Raw genomic sequence first — 22695 nt, 5'->3', positions numbered from 1 at the left:
GTCAGTTCTCACCTCTTCCTGCTGCAATCGGCATCGGGTTTCTGCGTTTAGAGACCAAATTGCCGTGCTGATTGCGGGTGCAAGTAAATCGCCACCTAATGAGGGATTATTATTCTTAATTTACTGACGGTGGCTATTTCGTTCGGGAGCCATGCAGCGGAAACCAACGTCGCTACTGAGCTTCAACAAAGTGATTCGGATGCAGCATGCGGCAACTGTACTGCACTAATCGATACAGCTTGCCATGCATCGGGCAGTTATATTAAACTGACAGGGTTCCGAGTGCTATAAATGCGGGCTGTATACATCGCTAGCAGAGTACGATGAAGAAGTAATAGTTCAGTTCTCCGACACCAAGTGAAAATATGGCACTGTAACCAGTCAATGTGGTGTGGGTGGAGGGCATGGGGAGGAACCATCAAACGCATGGTAGCGGTGGTTCTGGCACTTTTGTTAGAATGCGGTCACAAGTTACAGCATATGTTCAGTGTGGTCTCCCGACTCAGCGACATGAGAACGCAGCACAGTCGACGGCTGTTTGCAGCATGCCCCTCAAATCAAGAAGAGTCATGACACATCCATGATACGCACGATCATCCAGATATCCGCAGGAGCAGAAGTCAGATTTAGGTCGCGGCATCTGCAAGACCACTCATCTTGAAATTGCCTAGAGATGATGTAGTCGTTACCGAAGGTTTATCGTTGCAAATCGTTCAGCTGACAAGCGACGTGTGGTGTCGCCCCACTTTGCATGAATGACACGGTTGTGTTCTTGCGAAGCAGGAATCACGCATTTCACAAGGAGGTCGTTACAACGTGCAGATGACACTGTACACGTAACACGTCTTCGAGGTGTCTTCTCTGTTGTGGGTTGGCAGGAGAGCCAAACCCGTGTTATTAGAGGAAGCCGAAAGGCACGCGTTTTAGCTCACGCAGGCTGGCGTGAGGTCTGGAACAGGACAAGGAATTTAGACTTTAGAAAAACGGACGTAGCTGGTGGAATACTTAACTTTAATCCATTAATGATGAGCGTCGCTCTTGACGGTACATGTTTTACAGTATCAATAGTAACTGGTAGTGGCGCCTTGCTAGGTCGTAGCAAATGACGTAGCTGAAGGCTATGCTAACTATCGTCTCGGCAAATGAGAGCGTATTTTGTCAGTGTAGCATCGCTAGCAAAGTCGTCTGTACAACTGGGGCGAGTGCTAGGACGTCTCTAGACCTGCCGTGTGGCGGCGCTCGGTCTGCAATCACTGACAGTGGCGACACGCGGGTCCGACGTATACTAACGGATCGCGGCCGATTTAAAGGCTACCACCTAGCAAGTGTGGTGTCTGGCGGTGACAACACATTCTCCTCGAAGAGAAATGAACCGAGAATGAAGGAGCTTGTGAAACCACACCACATAGTCACATAATCTGACAAGGGGAGGCCGCGACGTTTGGAACGCGGATTTACTGCAAACTTCGGACAATCGTAGTACTTCATGAGGACAACAAAATGTGTCAGCAGTAGCGCGTACTTCTCAAGCGTTACTCAGAAAATCGCAAGATAATTTCGGTCGTCGAATATACATATCTGTGCGTGGCCATTTTAACCATGAAGCAGCTGCAGGCTGGTGATGACGGCACGGTAGCTCAGCGTGTTCGGTCAGAGCGTTAGCTTCCCTTTATAATAGAAAAACTGACCGAACGGATCGTCGAATAAACTGAACGGGTGTCGTCGGACGTCCGTCCTGAACAAATTCAACGAACAACATAGAACAATTTAAAAAAAGAGAAGTGTTTGGGTTCAAGTTGCTGGATCGCTGGATCGAGTTCCATTCGTCAGTTTTTTTTTTTATTTTCAACGAAGTCATTTTCTTTATTATTTATATTACAATTTATATAATGGGGAAAATATGTGTAATCAGATGAAATTTTATTAAATTTGTGTTATTTGGCAGTCTACTAATTTTTATTATCACAAATAATGTAATATTCATAACTATCGACTAGTAAACGACCAAATGCGTAAAGTCATACTGAAAATGTATGCTTGTCCGTGATTTGAGAAATCCCTTATACCTGGAAGGAGGCCGAAACCACTTGTTACCTCCAAGTTTTGACCGGCAGAGACGGATTTCGAAAGATGTACAATTAATCGTCGCTTTCGACATTACGAGTACAAGTTGCAGGATTGTATTTTTCATAAAAACATGGAAAACGAAGTTAAACGGCACCAGCTGCAATGAATAAATACTATGTTTCCGCATACGCAAGGTATTTTGACGTTTTCTGTGGAAAAACAAACCTTGTTAACATTTTCAAAAACCTCTCTTTCAGACGATAGTTTGGAAGCAAACCATGCACAACGCAGTATTTCCTTAAAAATCGGCGCTGATAGTTGGTTATGCAGTATCGAGTGTACTTTAATGGCGTCTACCGAGAAGCAATTTCTCGTTCTCTTTCGATTAAATACGAACAGTTTTGAAGAAGCGGACAAGCATACATTTTCAGTATCACTTTATGCGTTTGGTCGTTTACTAGTCGTTAGTTATGAAAATTATATTATTTGTGATAATAAAAATTAGTAGAATGCCAAATAACATTGTAAATTTAATAAGAGTTCATCCGATTACACATATTCTTCCCATTATGTCAACTGTAATATAAATAGTAAAGAAAATGACTGTGTTGAAAATTAAAATAAAACTGACGAAGGGAACTCGATCCAGCGGCTTGAACGCCAAATACATTTTAAAAAAATACATTTTGTTCTATATTGCTCGCTGAATTTGTTTAGAGCAGACGTCCGACGACACCCGTTCAGTTTGTTCGTTCATCCGTTCGCTCAGTTTTTTTGTTAGTAACGAAAGCTCACGCTCTGACCGAACACGCTGAGCTGTCGAGCCGCCATCACCAGCCTTGAATTTGAAAATTTAATAAACCACGGAATAATGTAGATAGAGAGGTAAAAATTGACACACATGCTTGGAATGACATGGGGTTTTATTAGAAAAAAAATGAAGTTTACAAAATGTCCGACAGATCTCTTGCGCGCGTCGTTTGGTGGTGATCGTGTACTCAGCCGCCACTTTCGTCATGCTTGGCCTCCCAGGTCCCCAGACCTCAGTCCGTGCGATTATTGGCTTTGGGGTTACCTGAAGTCGCAAGTGTATCGTGATCGACCGACATCTCTAGGGATGCTGAAAGACAACATCCGACGCCAGTGCCTCACCATAACTCTGGTCATGCTTTACAGTGCTGTTCACAACATTATTCCTCGACTACAGCTATTGTTGAATGATGGTGGACATATTGAGCATTTCCTGTAAAGAACATCATCTTTGCTTTGTCTTATGTTGTTATGCTAATTATTGCTTTTCTGATCAGATGAAGCGCCATCTGTCGGACATTTTTTGATCGTTTGTATTTTTATGGTTCTAATAAAACACCATGTCATTCCAAGCACGTGTATCAATTTTTACCTCTATCTACATTATTCCGTGATTTATTCAGTTTTCTAGTTTATACTGACTTTTTGATAACCCGGTATATTTGTCGACCGAAATTATCTTGCGATTTTCTCAATAACGCATGACAAGTACGCGCTACTGCTTACACATTTTGTTGTCCTCGTGGAGTACTACGAGTGTACGAAGTTTACAGTAAATCTGCGTTCCAAACGTCGTGGCTTCCCCTTGTGAGTGCAGTGGATGTTCCTGCACGCATGTGGCGGAGCAGAACCCCCAAATGCTACAGTTCTTTGTACTCACGGCACGGTGCGGAATAAAATCAGCTACGTCCTTCCAAAGAATATTCCCCGACCACATGTCATCCATTTCCATGCGTGCCAGGAATCAAAGGGCCAACTCATGGCGTTTTAATCTATATTGCAGCTTCATCTGGTCCACATTCTGAATCTCCTAGGGATACCAGCGTAAAATACGCAGTTAAATCTTTTGAACTGAGAGACAATTCCCTTGACACATCTCGATCACTGCTTGCAGAATTTGAGGTATATGCTGCATCGCCGCCTATAACTACAGCAACTTCAGCAAACACCATGGGAATGGGCAGCCTCCCCCTCACTGCTGCACCACCTAAATCACTTGTTTCTTCAAATCTCTTGATATATTCATTAGCCCATTTATTGATATATGGCTTTTTCGCAACTATTTCTGTCGGTCATATACCTGTGATGCAGGCTGCTATTTCTGCTGTCAGTCAGTTCACGAAAGGAAATAAACATAAATCGCGAAGCAACAAACGGCATACTGACATCGAAACAGGAAACAATGGACATTCTGACTGCTTACAGCGCCATATACTTGCCTGGTGACAGAATGTGGAACTGTTCTTGTTCAGCGTTCTCCGCGATTATACGAGAGCATATCATGGAACATTACGCCCTGACATATTGAAATGCAAGACCACCACTGGGGAACAAACATTGTACCATGGAATCGACCCTGAACAGCCAAGATGGTCAAATAATCCTTGGCAGAGTAACGGTCAAACAGTCCTTGGCAGAATAACCAGGGGTCCAAGGAATACCACCATGTGGCTGCCCAAATCTTCACTGAACGCCCCGCTCCCCTGCATGTAACATTCTTGGGCCGTAAAGTCAGAACATGGGAACAGTGTGAAACAAGGCTCAGCCGACCAAATTACCTTCTTCCGTAACTCCATGGCAACGGCCTTGCCGCAGTGGATACACCGGTTCCCGTGAGATCACCGAAGTTAAGCGCTGTCGGACGTGGTCGGCACTTGGATGGGTGACCATCCAGGCCGCCATGCGCTGTTGCCGTTTTTCGGGGTTCACTCAGCCTCGTGATGCCAATTGAGGAGCTACTCGACCGAATAGTAGCGTCTTCGGTCAAGAATACCATCATAAAGACCGGGAGAGCGGTGTGCTGACCACACGCCTCTCCTATCCGCATCCTCCACTGCGGATGACACGGCGGTCGGATGGTCCCGATGGGCAACTTGTGGCTTGTAGACGGAGTGGGGGGTAGCTCCATAGTCTAGATTTTGGTTTTATGGCTTCGGCCCCGTGTTTATCTGTTATTGGCATTTACATCACTGACTAGTGGTTTTGGAATTCTAGATCTCCCTGCAGTTCCCTGCTTCTGGAACTCCATTCGTGTTGTTTTGGCGCTGACGGGGTTCGCGAGTGCGACATTCACCTCTGCAGTTATTTTTGTAGCTGTTCTCTTATTTTTTGTTATAATCCTCTTCAATGACCATATGTCACGACATCCAACATACAATTTCATCCGTATTGATTTACCAGGCTATATTTTTCCGCTTTCACTGTGTCCTGTATAAATCTTCGACACGGTGCCTCTCGAAATACCAAACTCTTTGGCTGCCTTGTTTACGAAAAGCACCCACCATCCGAGCGCCAACAATTTACCCATTAAAGAATTCACTTAGCTCTGACATAATGCGCTCACAACTGCACAGAACACCTGACCACGACTGGGGATACTGCACAGGAGCCGTTCGTGATAAAATACACCAACACTACTTGCAGGCTTGGCTAGCATATGCATTTATGTTCAAACATTCATTTGTCGCGATGTTTCCCTATTTTTGACCAACCCCTCTAAGGGTGTACAATGGAGCTCAGCCTAAATACAAAAATGGCAATATACTGACTGACGGCCTCACATCGCCCAGCACAAATCGCCAGGGAAAGAAGCTGGAAATTTGGAGAGGGTGTTAACTTTATATTACAGGTCTCTGTCGGTCCATTATGGCCAGGGGACATGGGCTGGTACGTACTTTTCAATTCGAGGAAAAAGTTCAATTGCAGATCGTATTGGTCGTTGTTTGTTCGTTGCTAAGTAAAATTGTTCGCTCTATATGACGCGAGATCCACAGATACTCTTTAACAATGTCTTAATTATCTTGCGTCGTAATATTATGAATGTCCAAACCTTCCTTGTCACAACTAACAGTCCACGAATTTACTCCCAAGTTAAATACTCACTGTTCATTAACTTCTGATGAGCTATTACCAAATATTCATAGAATGATGGAGGCGACACGTTGAATTTTCACTTTTGATGAACAATTTTATTGTTCCTCTTCGCTAAATACTTTATAAACATCACACCACACGCGCACACAGTTAATTAGTGCTGGCAGTTCTGTTAGTTTCAAGTATCGTGACAATTACGACAGCTTTAACCCTCGGCGTAATTGTATCTTCTTCATGTATTCGTGTCAATGTCTCGTACTCGAGACTAAAAGTGTATTATAGTCTTTTGAAACTTTGTCCATTCCTTTCTATAAATTCACTTGTATGAATGTTGAGTCCAGTATTGCCTACTTCCGTTAATAAAGTCAAACAACTCGGTATACACAGTCAGCATACTATCTCGGTTCAAGTCTCTAGTCTGGATATCAGTTTACAAAATCCGTGCGTCTACGTCACGCAACAACGACTCTTGAAAGTAAAACAATCTCGTCGCGCTCCGTTCGCTCAACTATGGCAAGAACTGCTCTCGTATGATTTGATAGCACGGTAGCTAGCAAGCGACTTACTTTTTCCGTGATTGAGTATTGCAGACGCATTGAATTTCTTCGTTGCGTTTACTACTCTCTTCCAGACAAGTTATCTCTGATCGACATTTCTTTGGACTTAACTTTCATGGTATTGATTTGCAATTATTACTTAGATGTTTGGCAAATAACTGAAGATGACCTTTCTTTCTTCTTCCTTTCTACCAAAGAACACTATGTAATGCTTAATATTGGTGTTTATCAAGACTTTCTGGTGTTTATCAAGACTTTCTGGTGTTATATCATCGGCAAAGTGGTCGTACCTGTCAGGATAACTTTTCCCTACTTTACATCATGATGGTCTTTCCTAATTGGGTTTTGAGGTTCATGAGGTTGTTACACTCTATACTTTAGGTTATTTTATTTTATTTCGAACGCAACCAGTTTCGGCTATTTATTTTGTCATCTTCAGGACCCAATACGCTTTTTTCGGACCAACGAGCTTATCGTATAGCGCCATAAAACTGGATACCGTGAATCCCAATCGTTGTGCAACTGATTGTAAATAAAATAACCTAAAGTGTACGGCTGTTGGTAAAGTTTATTGACTCTAGAAATTATACTCTAGGTGTTGTTTAAGAAAGCACTATTCGAAATGCTACCACTATGGGGGTGAACTAGGGGATGAAAAAAGTGTTTGAAAAAGTATCGCTATTAAGGCAACTTTGGAGCTAGACTACGAAAATTGCTATTTGGTTTCTCGATCACAAATAAAAAATACGTGTTTCAGTTTTCTTGGAAAGGATGGGAATTTGAAGTTGGCAGAGAGTGTAAAACTTGAAATTCCATTCCTAAGGTCGTGAAACATGGAATGAATGGCTTTTTAAAAGTATGTCATCATTTAGGCAATTTAAGCTAGAACTACGAAAATTGTTGTTTGGTTTCTCAGCCAGAAATAAAAAAATACGTGTTTCAGCATTTTTGGAAATTCAACCAAAGTGGGTGAAACAAGAGATGAAAAATTTAAAGAAAATATTGCGTTATATTAAAAAAATTAGAGCTAAATCTATGAAAATCGGCATTTCATTTCTCGCTTACATTTAAAAAAAAAAGTGTGTCGGGGGATGAAAGTTTCTACGGAAATATCACCACAAGCACGCAAAAGGTATGATTAACAAAAACCTTGGGCTCCAGCTACCAGATCCGCTGTTTGGTCGGAGAAGACTATGCTTCTGTGGTCTTACTTAGCATAAAAAGTTTAGAAGGTATTGAACTTGAGAACAGAATAAAAATTCGTTTGAAGGAAAAAATATATATATATTAGTGCACACCATACAGTATACGTGAGCGAAGCATCTAACGCTAAGCATGTGAAACTACAGACGAACAACTTTTAGAGTTGTGGTTTATTTTTCTGTGCTAACAAAGAGAGAAAGGCAGTACAATAACTTAGTTCAACTATGGTTTGAATGTCAAAAGAAATCGGTAATTGTGAAATTTATTCCTAGTAGTTACTCCTATGTCGAGGGAACAGCTTTCACTTTTATGTAGCCGTCAGTACACCATCACTTGGCACGTACGTCCTAAATTCAGCGGTGTGGCTGATATATAATCTCCATTGACAAAATACTGGTCGCGCACTTAGAAAAGCACACTGGTCGCTTTGGAGGGCTGTAGACGATGTGGAGCCGCTAACAGATCCACGAATGACAGTGGAGTTGTGTGTCTGCACAAGTGCGTTTTAGGGAATCAGCTCGTTAAGATGGGTCGACGTCGAGACGTGACGATGTCAGAAATGGGCTATCGCGATTCGACATGGCCATGAGCACACTGCGAAGGAAGTTGCCCGATTCTTTCTTACATGAAAGCAGGCAGTGTCTACGAGGAATGGTATATCACACGTAGCCGTGTTACAGGGCGTGAGAGAACTAGTCGTTAATACGAGGGCTGTCGAGAAAGTAAGTTACGATCGGTCGCGAAATGGAAACGACTATGAAAATCCGATAAAGCTTTGCAAAGATGTGTTGGGCAGTGACTCTAGTACGACTCTAGGTAGAATTATGTCGCTCTTTTCATTCCTGAGCTCTAAGTGAGCGCGTAAAGATGTTATAGAAAATAGTGTCTCCCGCCAAGTACGAGGGCCTGGTGAGAATTTTCCCCTGAAGCTATGCAACCAACATTACATAACTGTCGTGCGGTTTCTTCTTCAAGACAATTCTCAGCCTCATTCTGCAGGGGCAATGAAGATGTTCCTGCGTCATTTCAATTGGAAATGTTTGGTTACCCACAATACAGCCCGTAATTGTCTCCCACTGAGTTTCATCTCTGCTCCAACGAATCGCTGGCTACGAAGACAACATTTTGGCACAGACAACGAGCTTTAGGCCAGCGTAGAGAATTGGCGGAAAGCACTGGCGGCTGCCTTCTATGATGAGGGTATTGGAAAGTTGGTACAACGCTACGACGAATGTCTGAGTCAGAACGGCGACTACGTAGATAAGTAGCTGAAAGGTGTAGCTAACTGTTACAAATGAAACATTTCTGATTTTTACTGTGATTTTCATTTCGCGATCAATCGTAACTTACTTTCTGGACGGCCCTCGTAGATCCTAATCGACAGGGACTGAAGACGAATGTCACGCCTTATCTATGACAATCGCTGTTAGATACGTCGGGAGTTATTTCTATCAGTGAACGCGGGTCCACCTCAGCCAGTACTGGATTGAACAGTGCGAATGCAACTGCTAACCTCGTAAGGGAGCATCGTTCACAGACGCAAACAAAGTTGCATGTCTTCAATGGACCAAACAACACGGAAAGTGGACAGTAGTTTGCTAGAGACGTGTACCGTGTTCCGAGGAGTCGCGATTTCACCTCTTTTTACATGACGCAAGACGTCGAGTCCATCGACATCACTGTGAGGCATTGTAACGGCAGTGTATGATGAGCGCAGATCAGGTTGCCGTGATCGTAAACTGGAACGACTATTTCGACATTCTCTGTGAACATGTGTTGCCCTTTCTTCACGATGAGTATGCTGTAGATACTCCCGTCTTCCAATATGATGGTTCAAATGGCTCTGAGCACTATGGGACTTAACTTCTATGGTCATCAGTCTTCCAATATGACAACAGGTTTGTTCACAGGGCTGAGCACATACGTTTTTTATTGACATAAACCTAGGAGAAAGGAAGGAAGATTAGGGTTTAACATCCCGTTGACATTGCCAACATCAGAGACGCAGCACGAGGTCGGAGTTTTTCAAGGATGGTGAAGGCATTTGCCTGGAGCGGTTTAGGGAAATCTCGGAAAATCTAAATCTCTGTCGGCAGACGCAGATTGAACCATAGTCCTCCGAAATTCGAGTCCAGTTACTAACCACTATGCCACTGCACTGGGTCGCGAGCACTTTGACACCCTGTCACACCTCAACCGGCTCGCTAAATCACCTCACATTATATGAGGGTTGTCAAGAAAGTAATTTCCGATCGGTCGCGAAATGGACAACACAGTGAAAACACGATGAAGCTTTGCACGTATGTGTTGATTAGTGTCTCTAGTATGACCGTCGATCGCATCAAGACGCTCTCTTCAGTTGTGAGTGCACAGTGAGCGAGTAAAGGTGCCTAGGACAACGATGTCTCCCGCCAGGTAGGAGGGCCCGCTAAGAGGCTTCGCCTTAATGAATGCAGCCCACTTAACACAACTGCCACACACTTCCTTCTTCGTGACAATTCTCAGCCGCACTCTGCAGAGGCAGTGAAGACGCTCCTGCAGCCTTTCCAATGGGAAGTGTTCGATCACCCTCAACACAGCCCTAATTGGCTCGTCCTGAGTATCATCTCTGTTCACATGAAACGCTGGTTACGAAGACAACACTTGGGCGCAAGCTACGCGCTATAGGCCAGCATAGAGAATTATCGGAAAGCACAGGCGGCTGCTTTCTATGACGATGGTGTTGGAAATTTTGTATAACGTTCCGACAAATGTCGGAGTTGGAGCAGCGACTATGTAGAGAAGTATCTGGAAAGCGTTGCTAACTCTTGCAAATAAAATGTTTCTGATTTTCTCTGTGGTTTACATTTAGCAACCTATCGGAACTTACTTTCTGGACAACCCTCATATCTTTGACTACTAATTTTTTTACTAAGTTAGAGACATTAATGAGCATTTTTTTAAAGTATTGTGTCAGTCAGAAGGATCAATATGAAACAAATATTTCCCGCTATTTCGTTTCTCAACGTGGGGAGGCGGGATATGTAGGGTTATTTGTATCTCCAGGGCATCAGAAGACAAATGCGCAAAAACTTCAAGTCAGAAAACAAGCCCATATTAGTGGACAGAGAAACTCTCCAAGTTTGTAACCCACATTACAGGCGCTTACTGTGGGCACCGTTTGTGATGCGGCGAACTTCAATACGTGCGTGAAATTCATTGACATTACTGTCCCGCTTTGCAAATCTGTTCATTATGTTGCCAGTCTGTAGGCGCGAGCTAATTTGAAGTGACAATACGCAGAAGAGGGGTAACACTGAAACTTAAAGACTGCGGAAAGTACAGGTGCATTCTGTAATTACACTGAAGCGCCAAAGAAATTGGTGAACGCATGCGTATTCAAATATGGACATACGTAAACAGCCAGAATACGTCGCTGCGGTCGGGAACACCTATATAAGACAAGTGTCTGGCGCAGTTGTTAGATCGATTACAGCTACTAAAATCGCAGGTTATCAAGATTTAAGTGAGTTACAACGTGGTGTTATAGTCAGCGCACGAGCGATGGGACACAGCATCTCCGAGGTAGCGATGAAGTGAGCATTTTCCTGTACGACAACTTCACGAGTGTACCGTCAATATCAGGAATCCTCTGAAACATCAAATCTCCGACTCCGTTGCGGCTGGAAAAGGATCCTCCAAGAACGGGACCAGCGATGACTGAAGAGAATCGTTCAACGCGACAGAAGTGCAACCTTTCCGCAAATTGCTATAGATTTCAATGCTGGGCCATCAACAAGTGTCAGCGTGTAAACCATCCAACGAAGCATAATCGATATGGGCTTTTGGAGCCGAAGGCCCTCTCGTGTACCTTTAATGACTGCACGACACTAAGCTTTACGCCTCGCCCGGGCCCGCCAATACCGAGATTGGACTGTTGATGACTGGAAAGACGTTGCCTGGTCGGACGAGTCTCGTTTCAAATTGTATTGAGCGGATGGACGTGTACAGATATGGAGACACCTCATGAATCCATGAGCGCTGCATGCCAGCAGGGGACTGTTGAAGCTGGTGGAGGCTCTGTAACGGTGTAGGGCATGTGAAGTTGGAGTGATATGGGACCCCTGATGCGTCTAGATACGACTCTGGCAGGTGACACGTACGTAAGCATCCTACCTGATCACCTGCATCCATTCATGTACATTGTGCGCCCCGACGGACTTCGGCAATTCCAGCAGGACAATGCGACACCACACAAATTGGTTCAAATGGCTCTGAGCACTATGGGACTTAACATCTATGGTCATCATTCCCCTAGAACTTAGAACTACTTAAACCTAACTAACCTAAGGACATCAAACAACACCCAGTCATCACGAGGCGGAGAAGATCCCTGACCCCGCCGGGAATCGAACCCGGGAACCCGGGCGTGCGAAGCGAGAACGCTACCGCACGACCACGAGCTGCGACACCACTCATGTCCAGAATTGCCACAGAGCGACTCCAGGAACAGTCTTCTGACTTCCGCTGGCCACCAAACTCCCCAGACATGAACATTATTAAGCATATCTGGGATGCCTTCCGACGTGCTGTTCAGAAGGGATCTCCACCACCTCGTACTCTCACGGATTTATGGACAGCCCTGCAGGATTCATGGTTTCAAATCCCTCCAGCACTACTTCAGACATTTGTCGAGTCCATGCCACGTAGTGTTGCGACACTTCTGCATGCTCGCGGTTATCCTTCACGATATTAGGCAGGTGTACCAGTTTCTTTGGCTCTTCATTGTATAAGAATTCTGCAAACTTTTAGAAGGGTTGTATAAAGAAAGTCATTTTTATTACACATAATACGCTTTGTCTGTTTAAGAGTTCATAAGGTTTTATCTAAAAATAAAAGAAAAGCAAGGGCATAACAATATAAAAGTGCAGTAGGGCATGATTCTAAGCTCCGCCAGAAAGTTATTTAATTTCTTTTTCCAGAGATGAGGGAACAGGTAAACACTCACGGAAAGCTGCTATCAAGAGCGTTTCATAATACCGGCTAGAAAGGTGATTGGTCGGAACTGTTGGTAAAAAACCAAGTAAAAGGCGTTTCTATCGCGCCAGATCCACTGAAACAAATCCATATATAAGACGGTGATATTAAAAAACCGGGGGTAAACATTTGAAAGTAAAAGAAAGGTCTTTACAAAACGTTTGAGGTAACAGGAAATTACCTCTGAGATCGTGAACACCACCGAGCGAAGTGCAGCGTAGAGTCACGCCTATATCACATAAACGTTAAAAATCAGGTAAGTAAACTGCAAAAAGAGATTTTCACTCTGCAGCGGAGTGTGCGCAGATATGAAACTTCCTGGCAGATTAAAACTGTGCCGGGCCGAGACTCGAACTCGGGATCTTTGCCTTTCGCGGGCAAGTGCTCTACTGTAAAGGTTGGAAGGTAGGAGACGAGGAACTGGCAGAAGTAAAGCTGTGAGGACGGGGCGTGAGTCGTGCTTGGGTAGCTCAGGTGGTAGAGCACTTGCCCGCGAAAGGCAAAGGTCCCGACTGCGAGTCTCGGTCCCGCATAGTTTTAATCTGCCAGGAAGTTTCAGGTAAGTAAGCTGTCTACAAGGCGGCCACAAAGGAACTAGACTGTGAAATACGTACATGTGGACTGCGATAGTAGAGTGGAACGACCATAGGGGGCGCAAATGTCGGAAAATATTCGGTTCAGGTAGGAGTAAAACTAAAGAAGAAAGTATCAAAAGTAAGAAGTAAAATTTATTTAAAAAATTTATTGTAAAGTGACCAATGTGCAACAAGCGCCAAAGACAAGTGAAGTACCAGGGACATTCAATAAATAGTGCAACAGGTTTTATTTTTGAAAGCATGTTGGTTTGATTCAGGATTCCAATACACCATATTTTTCCCAATTCTTTTGGCTACAAAACCCCATTTTCCAACATAATCTCCGTTCAGTGCGACGCCTTACGCCATCCTACTGGGTGAGCCCGTATGCCCTCATGTTACCACCGTACTGGTCGACGCCGGAGCCAACGTCTTGCTGCAACAATAACCAGACAGATGGAAGTCGGAAGGTGCGAGATCCGAGCAGTAGGGCAGATGATGAGTATCGCAACTCGTGGACAAGTGTTTCAGCACTACCAACAGAGACGTTCAGTTGAGCAGCGAGATGTTTGGTTGTGATTCGTAGATCACCTCGAATGAACGCGCACGTTCCAACATTTGCAGGAGTCACAGCCGTTTGCGGCCGGTGATCACAAGGGAGATCGGACATGTCTGCGCGACCTTGTTGCGATGTGACAATCGTCTCGCCCAACGATTCGCCGTGTTTTTGCTTCCCTGCCAGGTCTCTGTAGGCATTCTGCAAGCGCCTATGAATATCTGCGATGTTCTGCCTTTCCGCCAAAAGAAGCTCAATGACTACTCTCTGCTTGGAACACACATCCGTTACAGACATTTTGAAGCATACGTATAGTACCGCCACCTGTCGGAACTTGATTAAACTATTGTTTTTTTTTCCCTTTATTGAATTACGATTCCCACCCCCCGAAGGGGGCGGGCTGGTAGCTGGCTGGCTCTGAGCACTATGGGCCTTAACTGCTGAGGTCATCAGTCCCCTAGAACTTAGAACTACTTAAACCTAACTAACCTAAGGACATCGCACACATCCATGCCCGAGGCAGGATTCGAACCTGCGACCGTAGTGGTCGCGCGGTTCCAGACTCTGGCGCCTAGAACCGCCGGCGGCTGGTAGCAGCTTAGTACGCTGCTCTTCACCCTACAGCATTTTTAAAGCATAAGAACATAAGAAATAAAAGCAGGCGATAAAACGGTGGCTTAAATTGTAAAGCGGCGGAAAATTGTGGAAAGTTAAAACATAAAACAAAGGGTGGGCGATGCTAATGAAATAAGCAATAAAACAGTAGACAATTAAAAACACTGCGACAGTCTGGTTTCTGTTCGCAAGAGATATGAAAATCACACCCAGCGACAGTATGATGTCCGTTCGCAACACTTCGAAAAGACGGACAACACTTTACAATCACTGGAAACACTGCACTAAAAAGTCGGCACGAAGATGACACACCACAGCCAAGGGCTGATTTGGAGGGAGGGGAGTGGACCTGGACAGATGAGGGGGAAAAAAGGGAGGAAGAGAGGAAAAACGAAGGGGGGGCCGACGGAGGGAGAGGACTCATAAACGGGGGGGGGGGGGGGCAGGGCAGACGCGAGAGGGAATGGGGAAAGGCAGAGGAGGGAAATGCAAAAGGACTCAGGGGAGAGATGAAACTATAGGGAACCAACTGTCTTATGAGGTCGATCTTATAACACGTAACATGGGGTCATAATTAGCCTGATTCTTACTGGCCAACTGATAGCTTAGAAGCCTATCATTACTGCCAGTTAAATGTACAGTAAATTCCGTCTCTTCAACTATTAGCAGGGTTTCCTTCACCGTGGGACATTGATACATAGCAGTATAGTGTAACTCATTCCCAATAGTCCTCTGATGGCCTATCGTGGGACACATACCTTCGAATGGTATACAAAGGGCTCATCACATAGAAAATGTGTGGGACTATTGTAAAAGCTGATGAAGCGTACTATCAGTACCTCCGTAATTTCGTAAGTCTACGGGATCTAATCATCAAAGTGTGGCATTAGTTTGATATAGCATGCCACAAGAAACTTATGGTCTCCCTCGCTATACTGAGGCCGTCTATGAAATCTAGAAGCGGTTTTGGAAGGTATTAGCGTGATGTGTCCTGAGGAGAGGTGACTAATTGCTGTCACGTGCATCATTATTAAAATCTTATCAACCCAATCTAAAAAATGGTTCAGATGGCTCTGAGCACTATGGGACTTAACATCTGAGGTCATCAGTCCCCTATAACTTAGAACTGCTTAAACCTAACTAACATAAGGACATAGACACATCCATGCCCGAGGCAAGATTCGAACCTGCGACCGTAGCGGTCGTGCGGTTCCAGACTGAAGCGCCTAGAACCGCTCGGCCACAACAGCCGGCTCAACCCAATCTACATATCACAGTTTCACGCAGAGAATTCCTTCAGATAGTTGATCACCGAGCAAGCAGATAAGTGGAGAAATGTAAATAAATGCTAATGAGATAGAGGTACATTTGTGTGTTGTTCGAAAACAGTATTAATTGCATTTTGCTTGACTTAGACGCGTCGATTTATTAACCAGGCGCAACGTTGCAGACGACACGGATTGGAACGAGCAGATAAGAGCACTTGTATTGAAGGCTAACGGTCGACTACATTTTATTGGAAAAGTGTGGTACATCTATGAACAAAATCAGTTACTAAATGTCTGTAGAAGCGGTGTTTCACAATATTAGCGTGTTGGGGGGTGAGAAACTTTTTCCCGATAATCGTATATGCTGCGTATGTTGCTCTGTTCGGAAAAACTTAACTACGAGAATACATAAACTAGCATATTAATGGTGGAAATGAATGAAAGTGCAGGGGCATTTCGCCAGTGGCCTCCCAGTCGTGCGCAGGAAATTGGACATCACATCGCATGAGGTCAGCGTGAGTATTTCGCGAAAAGGTGCCGACCCTGCAGCAGGAGGTAGTTGAAGGAACAGAAAAATACTGTGTGTGTCGATCATCGAGCAGTTACGGTGCGGTGTGATGGTGTTCTTCATTACAACGTGGCCCATAGACAACATTTGGATGAGTCTAAAGGGGAAGGATTGTAAGTAGCGTGAATAAAAGTAAGCTATGTGTAAGGTACATGAAGCGCATTTTGAATAAGAAAATGCTATCTGACATTGAAGTCAAAGTAAAAGATCGGGTCGCCACCAACTCTAGCCACACGACAAATAAGAGGTTGGGCTAAGTCGGAAAATCACTTAATTTATTCATGAGAAAAATTGATAAAAGAACGTTCATTATAAGGTCATTCATAAAGAATGGGATGTAATTATTAATATGATGCACGCATTGTTCACGTGAATCAAATATTAAAATAAAGTAAAGAGTGCGTGAACACTGTATAAGAGCAGCTTGCAGCAACATCCCTGAAAACAAGATCAATTCCAAAGCATTTGTTTTAAATAAAGACGGAATACCAATTATTGCACCTGTGCGCATGGAAACGCTATGGATGGGCTAACAAGGAAACTACAAGATAAATGGCGTAGGTGACAGAGACGTAACATCGGTACACTGGATAAGATTGGAGGTAAAATTATTTATTCCTTAAAAAAATGGTTCAAATGGCTCTGAGCACTATGGGACTCAACTGCTGTGGTCATAAGTCCCCTAGAACTTAGAACTACTTAAACCTAACTAACCTAAGGACAGCACACAACACCCAGCCATCACGAGGCAGAGAAAATCCCTGACCCCGCCGGGAATCGAACCCGGGAACCCGGGCGTGGGAAGCGAGAACGCTACCGCACGACCACGAGATGCGGGCATTTATTCCTTAAACCATTGATGTAAGGCATCTGTACAACTGCTGTTGCCTGGTAACTAAGTACAATTGCTTGTGAAACGCTATACGTTTCACAACAGATCGTGTGCCCACGTGGTTCACAGAGACAAATTTTAGTAACATCAAACCACGCAGTCGCGAACAATTAACATTTTACGGAGTACATATTTCAATAGACAAAGGATAATGGCAGAAGGCCAACAAACGCTAATATTAACCCACGTGGATGGTTTCCAACGGACATAGGGTAATGAGACAAAGAAAATTCACAAAGGGGCAAAAATTGCCAAGATTCGGAAAAGATTAGAATGTATACACACGCAATTGAAGGCACACAAACATTCGCACTGAACCGAGGGCGCTTCAACGTATGCAACACCTTTGTGCTACTTTCTTCTCAATCATAAAAGTCAAGTCTGCATTAGGAATTAAACTAAAAGTCTGCCAAAAACTAACAGCTCACCTCTCGCTATGAGACAAAGCGCCAGGCGGTTAAATCAACTCACGCTTCTTCGAAGAGACTTCGGCTGCAGACCTCGGTGAGCTGGGAGCAGACTGACCGCCTCACACACTCCAACGTCTCCCACGCCACCCCGTGGCCAGGAAAACCCAGATATGAGGCTTCCGCCACCAACCTAACACTGGTAACTTTCACTCAAGGAGCCGGCCGAGGTGGCCGAATGGTTCTAGGTGCTACAGTCGAACCGCGCAACCGCTACGGTCGCAGGTTCGAATCCTGCCTCGGACATGGCTGCGTGTGATGTCCTTAGGTTAGTCAGGTTTAAGTAGTGCTAAGTTCTAAGGGACTGATGACCTCAGAAGTCAAGTCCCATAGTGCTCAGAGCCATTTGAACCATTTTTCACACAAGGGGAGCAAACCTCTTTGCCTGCCTGAAAAGTGCAAGGTTGGCCATTCTGTACGACTACCGCTGACTGTCTGCAGCAGACTAAACCACCGTATAGCAAAATGAAACACACTCACATTCATTTACTCACTCATGCCAAAGAGTTCTGTGTCATTGGAAAACAAATAAAATGATAATGAGAGGAGACTACAGGACCCTTTCAGAATCAATGGGAAACTGGAAGGAGGACGAAGAGCGGCGAGTGTAGCCCAGGAGTTTGGTAATTCTCACAGCGTTGTTTCACATACCGTGGGGAGCGATCGGAACCACATGCACTGCTGCCCGCAGGAGAGGAGATGGTGGACCACGGTCAGTTACAGTACCAGATGACCGCTACATTGTGCAGCGGGCAAGCAGGGATCCACGTCAAACAGCGGCTCCAATTGTAACCACATTTAACAGGATTGCAAGGCACACAATTTCACGCTTCACAGTAGCACGGCGACTGCATGGAGATGGTCTCTTTGCCCGACAAGCAGTACGTTGCGTTCCGTTCATACCCACGAATCAGTGGTACCATCTGCGATGGTGTCAACAGCACAGTAAGTGGACCAGCAAAGATTGGGGTTACGTGCTTTTCCGGATGAGAGCAGTTTCAGTCCGGTAGTAATTCCGGACGTACTCAAATATGGCGAGAAGCTGTAACACGTAATGGAACCAGGAACACTGTAGAGCATGATCGTTTTGGTGGGTTAAATCCCATCGAGCGTGAGTAGGATGCGAAGGGGGACGTATTACAGAAGCACAACAGCACGCACCCGTGACTGTCCAGCTGTTGTCAACCGTACTAGTGGAGAGATGGAAATTCCTACCTCAAGGAACTCGCTATCAACTTTGTGGCCAATATGAGAGTACGTTACAGAGCATGCATTGCTGTCTGTGGTGGTCACATACCTTGTTAAGAACCGTGTTCTGCCTTTCGCAATGTCAAGGGGACCATCATAGGTCTCGGTGACTTCATTCTAATTATTTGTCTTTGAATGAAAGTGCCATTTCTGTTCATCTCTTTACGTATTTCTTTCGGTTATCTTCTCTATTATATACTATGTCAGTTTTTTCTATGTACCGGGTGATCAAAAAGTCAGTATAAATTTGAAAACTTAATAAACCTCGGAATAATGTAGATAGAGAGGTAAAAATTTACACACATGCTTGGAATGACATGGGGTTTTATTAGAACAAAAAAAAACAAAGTTCACAAAATGTCCGACAGATGGCACTGGACAGCAAAACGTCAGTGACTGCGCATGACAATAGTCATGCTCCTTTTATACAAAGGAGCTGTAATGAGAGAGAGAATCAGATGCGCTAGCAGCCGCAGCATGTTGACGTTACCTGAAAAGGCGCTTTTAGTGAAGCTGTATTATCAGAATGGGGAATGTGCTAGTTCAGCGTTACGATCCTATCGCCGTAGGAAGGGGATTAGAACGGGTAAAGGTCCGTTGACAAATGCAGCTGTGGCGAGAATGATTTCGAAGTTCGAAGCCACGGGTTGTTTAGACGATAGACCCCGTAGTGGCCGACCGAGCACAAGGCGTAATGCTGCTGAGGCTACCGAAAATCCTCCATTGTACGACGAGAAAGTCACGGTACGGGTTGGATTTACCTTATCTACCGTTATCGGGCCTTTTTTCTTCGAGAAAATGCATGATTCTGGTTTTGTAACTGCTACCGTGACGGGTGAGCGGTACGCCGATATGTTAACAGAATCTCATCATCCCCAGCCTGGCTGATAAACACGTGCTGGAACGTACGATGTTTATGCAGGATGGCGCTCCACTCCATATTGCTAGACGCGTGAAAGATCTCGTGCGCGTGTCGTTTGGTGATGATCGTGTGCTCAGCCGCCACTTTCGTCATGCTTGGCCTCCCAGGTCCCCAGACCTCAGTCCGTGCAATTATTGGCTTTGGGGTTACCTGAAGTCGCAAGTGTATCGTGATCGACCGACATCTCTAGGGATGCTGAAAGACAACATCCGACGCCAGTGCCTCACCATAACTCCGGCCATGCTTTACAGTGCTGTTCACAACATTATTCCTCGACTACAGCTATTGTTGAGGAATGATGGTGGACATATTGAGCATTTCCTGTAATGGACATCATCTTTGCTTTGTCTTACTTTGTTATGCTAATTACTGCTATTCTGATCAAATGAAGTGCCATCTGTCGGACATTTTTTGAACTTTTGTATTTATTTTTTTTTTTGCTTCTAGTAAAACCCCGTGTCATTCCAAGCATGTGTGTCAATTTGTACACCTCTATCTACATTATTCCGTGATTTATTGAGTTTTCATATTTATACTGACTTTTTGATCAACCGGTATATTACAAGTTTCATCGGGCTATGTTCCATGCCAGTGACAAATAGTGCAAAAGTTACTTGGGTCTTTAACTTTTGAACACCACTGTATTTATGTACCAGAGAGGTAAATCTGGGTCTCTAATCCACTATAACTATGTCGTAGCTATTGTATGAACACAGTTTCTATTTACAGGATGCAGAAAAGAATTAAGATTCAAGTATCGAACAAGCCTTTACCAGATGAAATAGACATATGAAACTACACTGTTGAGGCAAACATAATGACCACAGCCCACCAAAGCATAGAATGTCGCCTGGTGCTGCGGGCACGTCACGTGGAAAGGAAAGTATACAATGTAAGCAGAGGCACCGAGCGAGGTGGCGCAGTGCTTAACAGACTGGACTCGCAATCGGGAGGACTAAGCTTCAAATCCGGGTCCGGCCAAGCAGATTTAGGTTTTTACTGATTTCCCTAAATCGCTCCGAGGAAATGCGTGGATGATTCCTTTCAAAACACATGGCCGATTCCCTTCTCCATTCTTGACGCTCCCTTCTCCATTCTTGACGCAATCCAAGCTTGTGCTCCGTCTCCAATGACTTCGATGTCGACGCAACGTTAAATCCAATCTTCCTTATTTTTCTTTCAGTGGGAACATTCTAGCAACCATGCGGTCCGCAAACAGCGAATGCTACTGATATAACGACTCTGACAAAGGCAGATTTTTATGACAGAGTGCGTGGGAATGAGCAGCTCTGAAACGGCGAAACTGGGGGGCTATGTCAGGTGGTTGGTTGATGGTTAAACCACAAGTAGGCGATGAAGTGTTGAACCTCCAAGTCCCAGCATAGAACATGGAGATCAGAGGCTTGCCCGCCCCGTAAAGCGGGATAGCTGCCCCCCTGTGTCGGATCTGACGACACAGTACAATGTTCGTATAGACGCAAGTTTCTGGCAGCAAACCGTTTAGCAGAAATTGTTGAACACTTGTTACCATATTGACTCAACTACATCATCAGTTACTATTACAGTGGGTACGCCATCTTTGAGACTAAACCATGAACCAATGAAAACGTGTCGCCTGCTCGGATAACTCGGATAAATTGACGTTGGTTTTTTTTTTGTGTTACACCAGGTCAATAATTGTGTCCCAGATACGCCGCCATTTACGCGAACAGCTGCACGAAACATGCACCTCGCCACGGACGCCAGCAGGTAGGGTCAGTGTCATGCTATGCGTGGCATTCATCTGGACTTTCACGCCTCCTGTGATCGCACTCTAAGGCACCATGACAAATGTGCATGACGTGAGCATAATTGCGGACCAACGGTATCCGTTCATATTCGATGTCTCCCCTGACGGTGGTGCCATCTTCCCGCAATACGAGTGTCCACGTCACAAAGCCAGAATCGTGCTACAGTGGTTTGTGAAGCCCGATAATGAATTCCCGTTGATGTCTCGGGCACCACATTCGCCTGGTGTGAACCCGATGGAACATATCTAGGATAGTGTCTGACACAAGCTCCATGAAAACAAATCACCGGCCTGTGTTTTATGAAACTGCATATGCGCCTGCTGACACATACCTCCGAAAACTTTCCAAGAACTTGTCGAATTCGTGCTACGCAGAATATATTTAGTTTACTGGAATTGTGTGACCTTTGTGAAGACATAAGGTGCCACACACTTCCAGAAACCTACCAAGAATTTGTGAATCCATTCCATACAACCTCGCTGGTCTATTGCGTTCCAAAGGTAGAGAAATGTACGAGGGCTATTCGGAAAGTAAGGAACGATAGGTCGCGAAATGAAAACCACAGTGAAAAATCGAAACTGTTGAACAGTTAGCTACAACTTCCAGCTACTTATCTCCACTGTCCCCGATCCGACTTCGACGTTTGTCGTAGTGTTGTGCCAACTTTCCAATACCCTCGTTATAGAACGCAGCAGCCAGTGCTTTCCGCCAATTCTCTACGCTGGCCTACAGCTCGTTGTCTGTGCCAAAATGTTGTCTTCATAGCCAGCGGTTCATGTGAGCAGAGATGAAACTCAGAGGGAGACAATTACGTGCTGTATTGTGGGTAATCAAATATTTACAATTGAAAACGATGCGGAAGCATCTTCATTTCCCCTGCAGAACGCGTCTGAGAATTGTCTTGAAGAAAATGCATAACAGTTATGTAATGTTGGCTGCATAGCTTCGGGTGAAATTTCTCAACAGTCCCTCGTACTTGGCGGGAGACACTACTGCTCTAGGTATCTTTATGTGCTCCCTGTGTGCTCAGAACTAAAGGGAACGGCGT

At 44.7% G+C, this 22695-nt stretch overlaps 1 pseudogene; it reads left to right on the top strand.

Annotated features, from left to right (window-relative positions):
* The first annotated feature begins 4673 nt into the window (after positions 1-4673).
* On the top strand, positions 4674-4791 carry LOC126102214 (5S ribosomal RNA; annotated as a pseudogene).
* The last annotated feature ends 17904 nt before the right edge of the window (positions 4792-22695 follow it).

This window comes from Schistocerca cancellata, chromosome 9 (assembly GCF_023864275.1).
Source record: "Schistocerca cancellata isolate TAMUIC-IGC-003103 chromosome 9, iqSchCanc2.1, whole genome shotgun sequence".
NCBI lineage: Eukaryota > Metazoa > Arthropoda > Insecta > Orthoptera > Acrididae > Schistocerca > Schistocerca cancellata.
This window is presented reverse-complemented; position numbering and strand designations above follow the sequence as displayed.